Source organism: Cavia porcellus, unplaced genomic scaffold (genome assembly GCF_034190915.1).
Source record: "Cavia porcellus strain 051 isolate PalLab524CR breed Dunkin Hartley unplaced genomic scaffold, mCavPor4.1 scaffold_15, whole genome shotgun sequence".
NCBI lineage: Eukaryota > Metazoa > Chordata > Mammalia > Rodentia > Caviidae > Cavia > Cavia porcellus.
The window spans coordinates 44425317-44435791 of NW_026947498.1; the positions used below are offsets into that span (position 1 = coordinate 44425317).

A 10475-nucleotide genomic window follows, 5' to 3' on the forward strand; every position below is an offset into this window, starting at 1 on the left:
TTTAAAACTTACATTTTCAATAATGACTGTACTTTGAAGAGAAAGACTGAAATATGAAGAAGAAAGACAGTCATAGTTTTTAAATGTCATTTTCATGATTGGGTGACTATTTCTCTCACTGACTGAAGAAGCTTCTTGATAAAGCTATTATGTACTTATTTTTTAAAAAGCTGAGTGAAATACTATATTCACTCATATTCAGAAACAAGAGTTTCAAAAATTGATCATATTTTCTTCTTTAATCAAAGTTTGGAAAATAATGTCTAATATTCTCAATTCCTCTGTTTGAAGATTTTATTAAAATATAGACTATATCAAACTTTTTGAAGGACCCAAAACATTTTTATGTATATACATATATATATATATATATATATATATACACAAATATAGATCTATTTACCTAACTTTATGCACATTTTTTGGAAACTGAGTTATTGTAGCATAGAACATAATGTGTTAATGTATGCAATTAAACATTTTGATTGATTTTAATATGAAATAATAAAATGTTTAAATAAGGCATAATTTTGCTAGAAACAAGTCATTTTTTATTTTGAAATTTTGCTGTATTAAAACCATCAAAATAACTTAAACAATGACAGAATATTTTTATTTGTTTAACAATAAAGTCTATGGTTAAAGGACTTGTATAAATCATTAAGACAGGTAGTTTAATTTCATTTATGCAGGAAGTTATGAGCTATATTAGGATGTATCAAAAACAAGTACTTCCTAAAGGTGTAAGAAAAAGATGCCTTGAGAGCATCTCAAAAATCAATAAGAACCTAACCATCAAAGTTGAAAAGGGTGAACAAGCATAATACATTTATTTTAGAAGATAATGCATGATAGAATTGCTTGGGATAGCTCAAGAGAGGTTTACCACATTTTGGGGGTGTCTGAGTGGGTAGTGGAGAGGAAGCATGGCTGTGGGGACTGTGTGAGGTCTCTGGCCCCTTCCTCTATGAGTCTTTTCTCCTGCTCTGATTTCTGGTCATTATGGACTCAGGAACTTCATTGTGCAATATTCTTCTGCCATCATGCTTGTGTCTTTGAGTAAATTGGGCACAGATTGTAAACATGAATTAAATCAAAATTCTCCTTTCAGTCTTGGATATATAATATTGTGTACTAGAAGAAGAGAGCTGATAAATACAGAAAAATTGGAGCAAAAGAGGCAATCTTTTTGTGATTCTACCTAGTGAAGTTGTCTGAAAACTTTTGGAACTGGCTTATGGAAGGAAATTGGAAAGCATTGGAAACACAGATTGTAGATGTACTAAAATGCTATAAGCAAAACTTCAGGGGTGAGTCTAGTGGGAGCTCAGATCATACTGATGATGGGAATGCAGAGATGAAAAGCCAGGCTATTTAAGTTCCAAGTGTGAATGAACTATACTGGGAAATGGACTAGAGACCATGAGCTGATGTTCTGGATAAGATGCTGTTTCCAATTTGTCCAACCAATAAGACTTTTTTTAAAAACTGCGATAAAGGATAATACACTAATTATTCTAGCAAAGGAAATTGTAAAGCTGTCTAACTTCAGAGTACCCTTTAGTCTTTGTTGGCTGATTTACCAAATTTTCAAGAGAATCAGGGGCAAGAAAAACAAAACAAAACAAAATCTTATTAAGAGATTATCATCTTTAAAAAGAAAACAAGGGGCTGGGGGTTTAACTCAGCAGCATAAGCACCAGCCTTGCAAGCAGGCGGTCCTGAGTTCGATCCCTGGTACCGATAAAAAAATGAAAAGACAAAAAAAAAAAAAAAAAAAAAGAAAGAAAACAAGTACTTTCTAAAGGCATAAAAAAAGAAGACTTGAGAGCATCCCAAAAACCAGTAAAGCCCTAACCATCAAAGTAGAAAAGGTTGAACAAGAATAATACATTTATTTTAGAAGATAACGTATGGTAGAATTGCTTGGGAAAGTACACTATTAATAATGTTTCCCAAGATTTATTTTGATGTTGTCAGTTATCCAGATTCTGAGAGTTCATTGCAGTCAAGGTTTAAAGGTGTCCAGTTACTGCTCAATTTGAGAGCAGATCTTGGCATCATCCACCTGATGCTGTTTTTTTTTTTTTTTTACCAATATGCACAAATGAAGAGTTGTGGAATTAGGAAGATGTCTACCTAGATTTTAGAATAGGGCTGAGGAGGCCAAGCAAGGATCTCCTATGAGAGCAATCTGTAAAGCTGTGGGAATAAAGCAGAGAACAAGGCAGAAAGTCAGGGATGCCAGAAATATGAACCATCTAGTAAGGAAAACTAGAGGTCTGGAGTGGACACTGCTCAAGACAGAGACCAAGTGAACTGCAACTAACAAAGCCCTAGTATTAGGGCTACGTAGGCACTCTGGAACTCAAATTTCATCCTTGTTTGCCTTCAGTGCCAGCTATGATGCTATAGAACTGAATAGTTGCCCTGTTGGATATTGCTTATTGTCTTGGTTGTTTTATCATTGCTGGGATAAAATGCCCAATGCCCAAAATTTAAGGAAAGAAAAGTTTGCTGAACTCACAGTGTGTGGAAGTTTCAGTACATAATCAGCTGGCTCCAAGACAAAGTGATGTGACACAGGCAACACTTCAAGGCAGGAGAAGACAGAAAAGGCAACAATAGCAAAAGATGGATACAAGCCTCTTTTCTTCCTTATATTGTATGCAGGCTGTGCCCTGAGTTGAGTGTAGCACTCACATCATCTCTGCACCCTTCTCATGTGCAGGCTCACATGAGGACCTTGGGCCCATCCTGAATCACTTAGTTAAACTGCTAAACTTCTCAAATTGACACAATGAGCAATACCCTAGAGTCCTGAGAACATGCCCTCTGTACACTAGAGTAGAACAGCTAGTTATTTAGTTAAGCTTCTAGACTTCTCCAGTTGACACAGTATATTAACCATTCCAATCATGCTTTAACTTGATTTGATTCTAGTCACCTTTTCACTACATATGGAAGAAGAATGTTACCCCTGCACCAGTCTCCTTTAGGATTGCATTACTCCTTTTTGATTTTCACAGAAATATAAAACTAGCATTGACTAGATTTGGACTTGGACTTTTGAAAAATTCTGGAATTGTTGAGATTTGGGGGGAAAGTTGTTGCATTCCAGCTGTACACAGAATATTTGTTATTATGTAAGACAAAATTACGAACTTTCTATTGTTTTCATTTGGAAAATAAATGTGATTTAAGGAGATGTGTTTTGATGTGATTTTGACAAGGACTAGGATATGATAGCTATGGTAGAGTGTCAACCTCATTAACTTTGAGATCTGATAAGTTTTAGTTATGTACACTTCTTGTTGTGTCTGGGTGAGACGTTAACTTGGATCTATGTCCATTCCCTCATTCTTCCTCTCTGTCACTGTTCTCTTGCTCTGCATCCTGGCCACAAATATTGTCTGACTGCCTTTGCTGCATCATGCCATTCTACCATGATTAAAAAGCAGAAATGCCGCTTTGGAGTTGGCTAACCATGGACTGAGTCTCCTTAAAATATGAGCTGAATTAAACCTTCTGTTTTCCTTTAATTTGTGGGTGTCCACTATTGTTTCTAACAACTTGAATGCTCACTAATATATCCTCCTTTTGACAATTGGACAAACCAGATATAGAAGTTGGTTTGATGGGTCAAACAGATCAACAAATCAGTTCTCTGTTCTCATAGTTTAACTTTATTTCAGTTTTTAAATATATCTCTGGTGAACTGTAAATCAGGAAAAATATGGTAAAAGTAGGACACACTACAGAAAAAATATTAACATTGTATATTAACTAATATCTGACCAGATATTATACAGCTGAGCCATTAATTAGTCATACACTGGTCATGAATCCAAAGAAGATGTTTACAATGATTCACACCCTTAACATGATAAATTTTACTATTATCTAATAAATGAAACTTTTTTTAAATGAAACAATTAGAAAATAATGCCAACATTATTCTTTAATAATATGGAAACTAGCCTAAGTGAAACAGTTTTCTTTAGAAATAAGAATATAGTTAAATAAAGACAAAAACAATTAAAACATACTTTTAAAAATTCATCCATATTGGTCAGTTAGTAGGAATAATGTATTTGTCATTGTCCAGAAATTTGACTAGAGCATGAATGTTTTTTTGTGGCAGAGAAAATGGAAAAACAAACATTTTTGTAGTGTTTGAATTAGAAATTAGCATCTTTAGTGATTTACTGGTAATCAAAGCAATGTTGAGTCTGCAACATTAACAGATACCAGACAAAGGAGCTCTCTTGGTCACTTTCTTCTCACTTGAGAAAAATATCCAATGCAAAAACTTAAATGGACAGAAGTTATTTTGGCCCAGTTCCTACAGGCTTCACTCCATAGTTTCAATATTCCACAACATAAAGTGTGGTAGAGGAAGGCTGCCAAAAACAATATCCTTCCAAGTCGTGCCCTAACTCACCTCTAATTAACACCCATCTCCTAACAGAACTCATTAATGAATGAATCCACTGAGTATAGAACCTCCATGTTGCAACACCTTCCAAAAGTCACACCTCTGATACAATTGAACAAATAGTTGAGATCGGTTTGCCAATGGCTATGAAACATGATGCATAAAATGAATTTATCTGAGAGATTCAGAGAGAATCTGGATAATATTGTTTGAATCACTAAATCTATTTATTTCTGAAATTAATTGTTTCTTTTACTATTTTAGCTGTGCGAGAGAATAAATTTCAAATTTTGCCTAAATAGGGTGAAAATTCTTTTATCAGAATGGAAAGTAACATTGGTTCATAATTTACACAAGCAGAATAAACTAGAATACAAAGACATTGTATAAGAAAACAAAACTTTAATCACCCACAAGATATTGCAGGAAAATTTTTGAGGCTCCATATTTTTAGAAAACATTATAAAAACCTTACTTACAGTTAATGATTTGAGGGTTCCTTGTGTTATATTAATTGTTATTATTCAAAAACATCATATTATTTTGTGCTGATACATGTTTCCTTGTAATAGAATCAGAATTATTACTTCAATTACATGAATTTTTGACCAAAATTTCTCATATTTTATTATGTAGACCTTATATTTAGTGTCATTTTTGTGAATGTTTCCTGTTAAATTATATCTGGATGTCTTTCTCAAACCTGAAGTGCTTGCAGGTAGGGCTTGATGTTTAGCACAGTTATGGATATGAATGATCGACTTACTAAAGAGGAAAGACCCCCTCTGGGTCTGGGTGGCACCAACCTACAGGCTTGCAGCCTGGATGAACTACAAAGGGAAAGAAGAAGGAAGTCCTGCTGCTTGCTGCCTACTCTGCCAAGGACTGTTTCTCCTCTGCTATGACCATCTTTCACAGCACCCTGCATGGAGGTCAGCTGAGTATGTACTGAAACCTCAACACACTATAAGTTCAAATGAACCTTTCTTTGTTTAACTTGTAGGTATGAAATATTTCATATCAGCAACTAAGAAACATCCTGATTTCCACTTCTACATTTATTATAATATCATTTAAATGTACTTAGAATTATTCCTTTCTCAATCACAATAGCCTTTTTATTTTTCTTATCTGTCTTGTTATAGTATAGTTTTAATAACAATCAAACTTCAAGATTAAGACAAAAGAAATGTTCCCCATTACAAAAGAAACATGGACTGCATGTACAATTTATAGGACACCAAAGATTTTTCTATGGATTCGTAAAATTTAGATTTCAATAAGAAATTATTGTGTTAATACAACATGAAGGTAGCATTACTCATATGTGACACAATTATGAGGCAAAAGATATTCTCAAAGAATGTTTTTTATTAACAATTTTTTAACTTTGTTAATAATTTCCTTTCATCTTTCTTTCTTTCTTACTTTCCCGTTCTTTCTTTATTCTTTTTTCTTTCTTTCTTTCTCTCTCTCTCTTTCTCTTTCTCTCTCTCTTTCTTTCTTTCTTTCTCTCTCTCTCTCCCTCTCTCTTTCTTTCTTTCCTTCTTTCTTTTTTCCTTTCCAGAGATCAGACTCATGACCTTGCACTTCCCAGGCAGGTGCTTCCTCCACTGCCCTAAGTCCCCAGCCCATAATAATGACTCCATAAAAATGACTCTAAACAAGTTAAAAGTAAATAATATTTTTATTATTTTAAATTGTAATATATATTAATATTTTAAATTGTAATATATATAAATACTTTCACTTATTAATAGATACTTTTATTATAAAAAGAAGAAAGAAGAAGAAGAAGAAGAAGAAGAAGAAGAAGAAGAAGAAGAAAACAAGAAGAAGAAAAGAATGCTTACAAGAAATCATTTAAGAAACTTTACCTAAAAATTACACTTGTACTTTAATGTTCTAGAAATGAGAAATGAAGAGGCAATAAAAATGACCTACTTATTGAAAATAATTGAGAATCATAAAAAATATCCATAGCCATCCCTGAAAAATGCTTAGAAAGCCTAAATATCTGAAGCAAATATAAAGGGTAGAAACTTCTAACTAAGTTAATCAAATATCTCTATCAGTGTACTTCCATTTAGAGGACCTGAAAGACTTAGACAAATATGAGAGTGTACAGACTTTTAAATATACTAATCAAATATTTCTGCTATTTTATTTCCATTCTGTGATGTCATATAATTCCACTTGTTTTTACCTTTTGACAGTTACTAAGCTTATAGAAGAAATTTCACACATTATCCTTGTTACTGAATCTGTACAATGTAGTTTCATAAGAGAATTAATGGCTTAAGGGGTAATGGGTGGAAATAGAATGTTATTATTTTGTAAATGTTATGGTAAGTGAATATAATCCTGGATGTTGCCTTAAGTGCAGATTTAATATATTTTGAAAATTTTATTTATGAAAGACATGGGAAGCCATTACTCAAAATAATATATGTTAATGTATTTAATAAACTCAAAACCACTACCTAAGTATCTTCTAAGTAGGGAAATGATTTCAAGAATTAGAAAACAAGTTAAGCTAGTTATAATTGATTCAAAAACTGAAAAATATACATGATATTTGCCCATGAGAGTTATAACACTAGAGAGGAAATGATAACTGTCTCTAAACAAAATTGCTAAACGTTATATTTCCAAAGCAAAATAAAAATGTTTATGAGAGATTCAGTGAATATTCTTAGAGTACAAAATTTTGAGCTTGCCCTTAGAACATTCCTGTGGTAACAAAAGATGAGACAATACACTCAAAAAGACAGAAAAAATACAAACATTGAACATGTGAGGCATTTAAAAATAAGATGATGATTTCTATTAGAAATGGAAATATAGGTTTTGAAATTGAGTAATCATACAAAGAGCAGAAATTCCCTTTAAGTAAAGATTCATAGGGCTTGAATACCTTGCAGGAGGCAAACACGAAATTTTGCTTTATTTAGCATATCACACATACTGTATTAATACACATATGTAATATGTAGTAAGTGTTCAAATTTATTTTCCAAAACCTCAGTTAACACTTTTTCCTAACTGAGTAAGCACTTTTTTCAATTTATACTATCAAAAATGCTATATGATAACCTGAAAACTGAGCTGAAAATGTAAGTGGAAATTAAACACTGAAAAAACTTCAGGACACTATAATATACATTCTTGCATTATTTTTAATTCTGTAAAAGTTACAAAACACAAGAAATGTTTAAGCAGGAGATTTGCATAATAATTATAATCACAAGAAGTTATAGGAAAAAATATTAGGAAATGTAATGTATGAGCCAAGTAAGTTAATTCCATTTGTTATAAAGAGTGATAGGTTAGCAAATATGGTGAGTTTGTTTATAGTCATAGTTCTCAGGCCTACATGGAAATTGTTCAATAACCACATTTCATCCCAGAATCATTATATCAAAATTCTGAGAAAAGAAACAAACAGAAGATTAAAACTACTAACTTATGAAGTAATCTAACAAAATTGTCTACAAGTATTCTTTACTAACAGTGATTAGATTGTCTTTACTTTTAAGTGCAGCAGATAATGTTAATGTATTAATTGTCCAATGATCACACTTCATCCCAGAGAAGTTGTACAAAAATTCTGAGAAAAGAAACAAGCAAATGTTTAAAACTACTCTCGTGAACCAATCTAACAAATGAAATTATCTACAAGTATTCTTTACTAACACTGATTAGCACATCTTTTTTATTTTTAATGTTAATGTGCTAAACTTCAAACATAATTAGTAACCCCTTGTTTTATTAATGTCACTTCAAAATTTTCCTTAATCTATTATAATTTTTGTGTTCTTGTTCTCCTCACATTGCAGGCAGAGTGAATTCCTATGTATTCATTTGGAATATGCTTTCAAAGTGATAAGTCTAAATCTTTATTCTTCAAAAACACACAGACTAACAAGTATTTAGAGTGAGACACAAATCAGACAGTAAGTATGATATAAACATCATTTCTTGAATTTACTAAGTGCATTTCATATCAGTTAAAATGACTTAGATATCTATATTACATAACACAATGAAAATTTAATAATTATTCTCATTATGAATACAAAATTTTGTATAGATTCTAAAAATAAATTCTTTGTTTCTATATATGAAGTTGAATTAATTTTATGCAAGCTTATTATCAAATATTTTGATACTTATAAATTATACAATTTTTAAAATTTAAAAAGACTTCAAGAGACCATCATGATATACTTTCTTGCATTATATTTAATTCTATACAAGTTAATGTGACACTAGAAATGTTTAATCATGTATCACTTTGAACAAGCTTTTATTTTTTTAATAAAGAAATGGGGTAATACAGTGCTAACTCATATGGTTTTGTGAGGGAGAAGTGAGAGAATCCAATAAAGTTTTTGGCTCAGTGCTTGTCACATAATAATTGCTAAAAGTTGGGCACTATTATAACTATTTCTAACTGTTTAGAAATTAAAATTTCAGTTTTTCTTTAACTATTATAAGTAACAGAATTATCACATCTTTGTTCAAATGGTTTCTTTTTCTTGTCGTGTCAAATCCTTCCAAGAAAAAAAAGCGTTACTAGGTCAAAAGGTGTGATCCTCCTTTTGTTTTTGTGCCCTGTTGTCACATCACCCTTTAGCAAGGTGGTTCCCATTGAACAGGCTGCTGCCTGCTGTTTTGGAGATGCCCAAACTCCTGGACCCTAAGGTTGCCCTGAGGCCTCTCTAGGTGACTGGAGATGAGCAGAGCAGGGGACAGCCAGGTGGGGCCTGGTGGTGGCCAGCCTGGGCCTTTCCAAAACAGGACTTTATTAAAGTCACGTCTTCCAGGAGGCCTTTCCTGGCCGTCATTTCTGAAGGTCCAGCCTCACCTCTGACACTGCATTTCCTCTTGGTAGTCTCTTTTCATCTTCTCCTCAGGCCTGATCTAACAAGGTGGATTTGTCTTGCATATTGTCTGTGGTCTCCACAATATGATAAACACTCAAAGACAAAGATTTTATCCAGCACTGAATAGTGCCTGTCACACACTAGCACTCACTGAGCACATTTTCTAGCTGTTGAATAAATGAAAACGTTGTAAACATAAATGAGGTCAAAGTCTTAAAAGCATCCACCAGCTATGATCTCTGAGGGATTCACTCTTTTCTGGACAGCCGGGACCTGCCGCAATGTAGCCCTTGTTTCTATGAGGCCCTTTCCATTGCTAGGGACAAAATACTCCTAACTAAGTGCCATAAACCACTCACTTTATCACATTCAGAAATTGTGCAGTCAAATTTAGATTAGGACATGGTAAGGGGCTTGTGAAGATTGAAGGCTGGGGTGACTCAAATGGCTGGTGACCAGAAGCATACAGAAGTTTTTATCCAACCTCCTCCCCCAGTACCACCCTTCATACTGAGCTACATCCCTAATTTTTTCTTTTTAATTTTCAGACAGCATGTTACTAAGTTATGCAGGCTAGGCTTGAACTTAAAATTCTCCTGCCAGAGCCTCCCAGAATGCTGATGTTTCAGGCATGCACTGACATGCTCAGCTTGTATTTTTATTATTATCTGTGTCTTGGCTATTTTATTCTTCTAGGAATAAATGCTATAAAATGTGATACTGGTCATGTCTTCCCTATTTCACATTTGGTCATCTCACATTGGTAGTTTAGAAAGTCCATGATAAGAGGTTCTGTGTTTGTGTCTTTGTAGTGCTAGTGATGGAGCCCAGAGGCTCACATATGTGAGGCAAGTGCTGTACTGCTGAGCTACACTCCCAAGCCTGGTAGAAGTTTTATATCCTAGAAATGAAATGCCACATATCAGGGCCTGACTTGCAGTTTCACTAGCTGACTGCAGTCTTAAGAAAATGAGGAAGATTAATGTTAAAAATGTGCTTACTTTAAAAGTGTGTCATGTCTGCACCTGTCATGTCAGCTGCACACAAAATGAAAATGTTCTTTTCCTACCCCCAAACCATCATTATTCCATTCAGCAAAAAAGTCACTCATATCATTGAGGAACAAGTAACATACAGACATAAGTCCA

General features: G+C 33.3%; 1 long non-coding RNA gene across 3 annotated transcripts in view; it reads left to right on the forward strand.

Annotated features, from left to right (window-relative positions):
- Window positions 1-533: 533 nt before the first annotated feature.
- The window catches only part of LOC134470477 (uncharacterized), a 31444-nt gene continuing 21502 nt past the window's right edge, over window positions 534-10475 (forward strand). For all 3 annotated transcript variants that reach the window (XR_010039399.1, XR_010039398.1, XR_010039400.1), the window contains exon 1: window positions 534-8394. This is a non-coding gene — a long non-coding RNA (uncharacterized LOC134470477). The remainder of the gene's footprint in view (window positions 8395-10475) is intronic.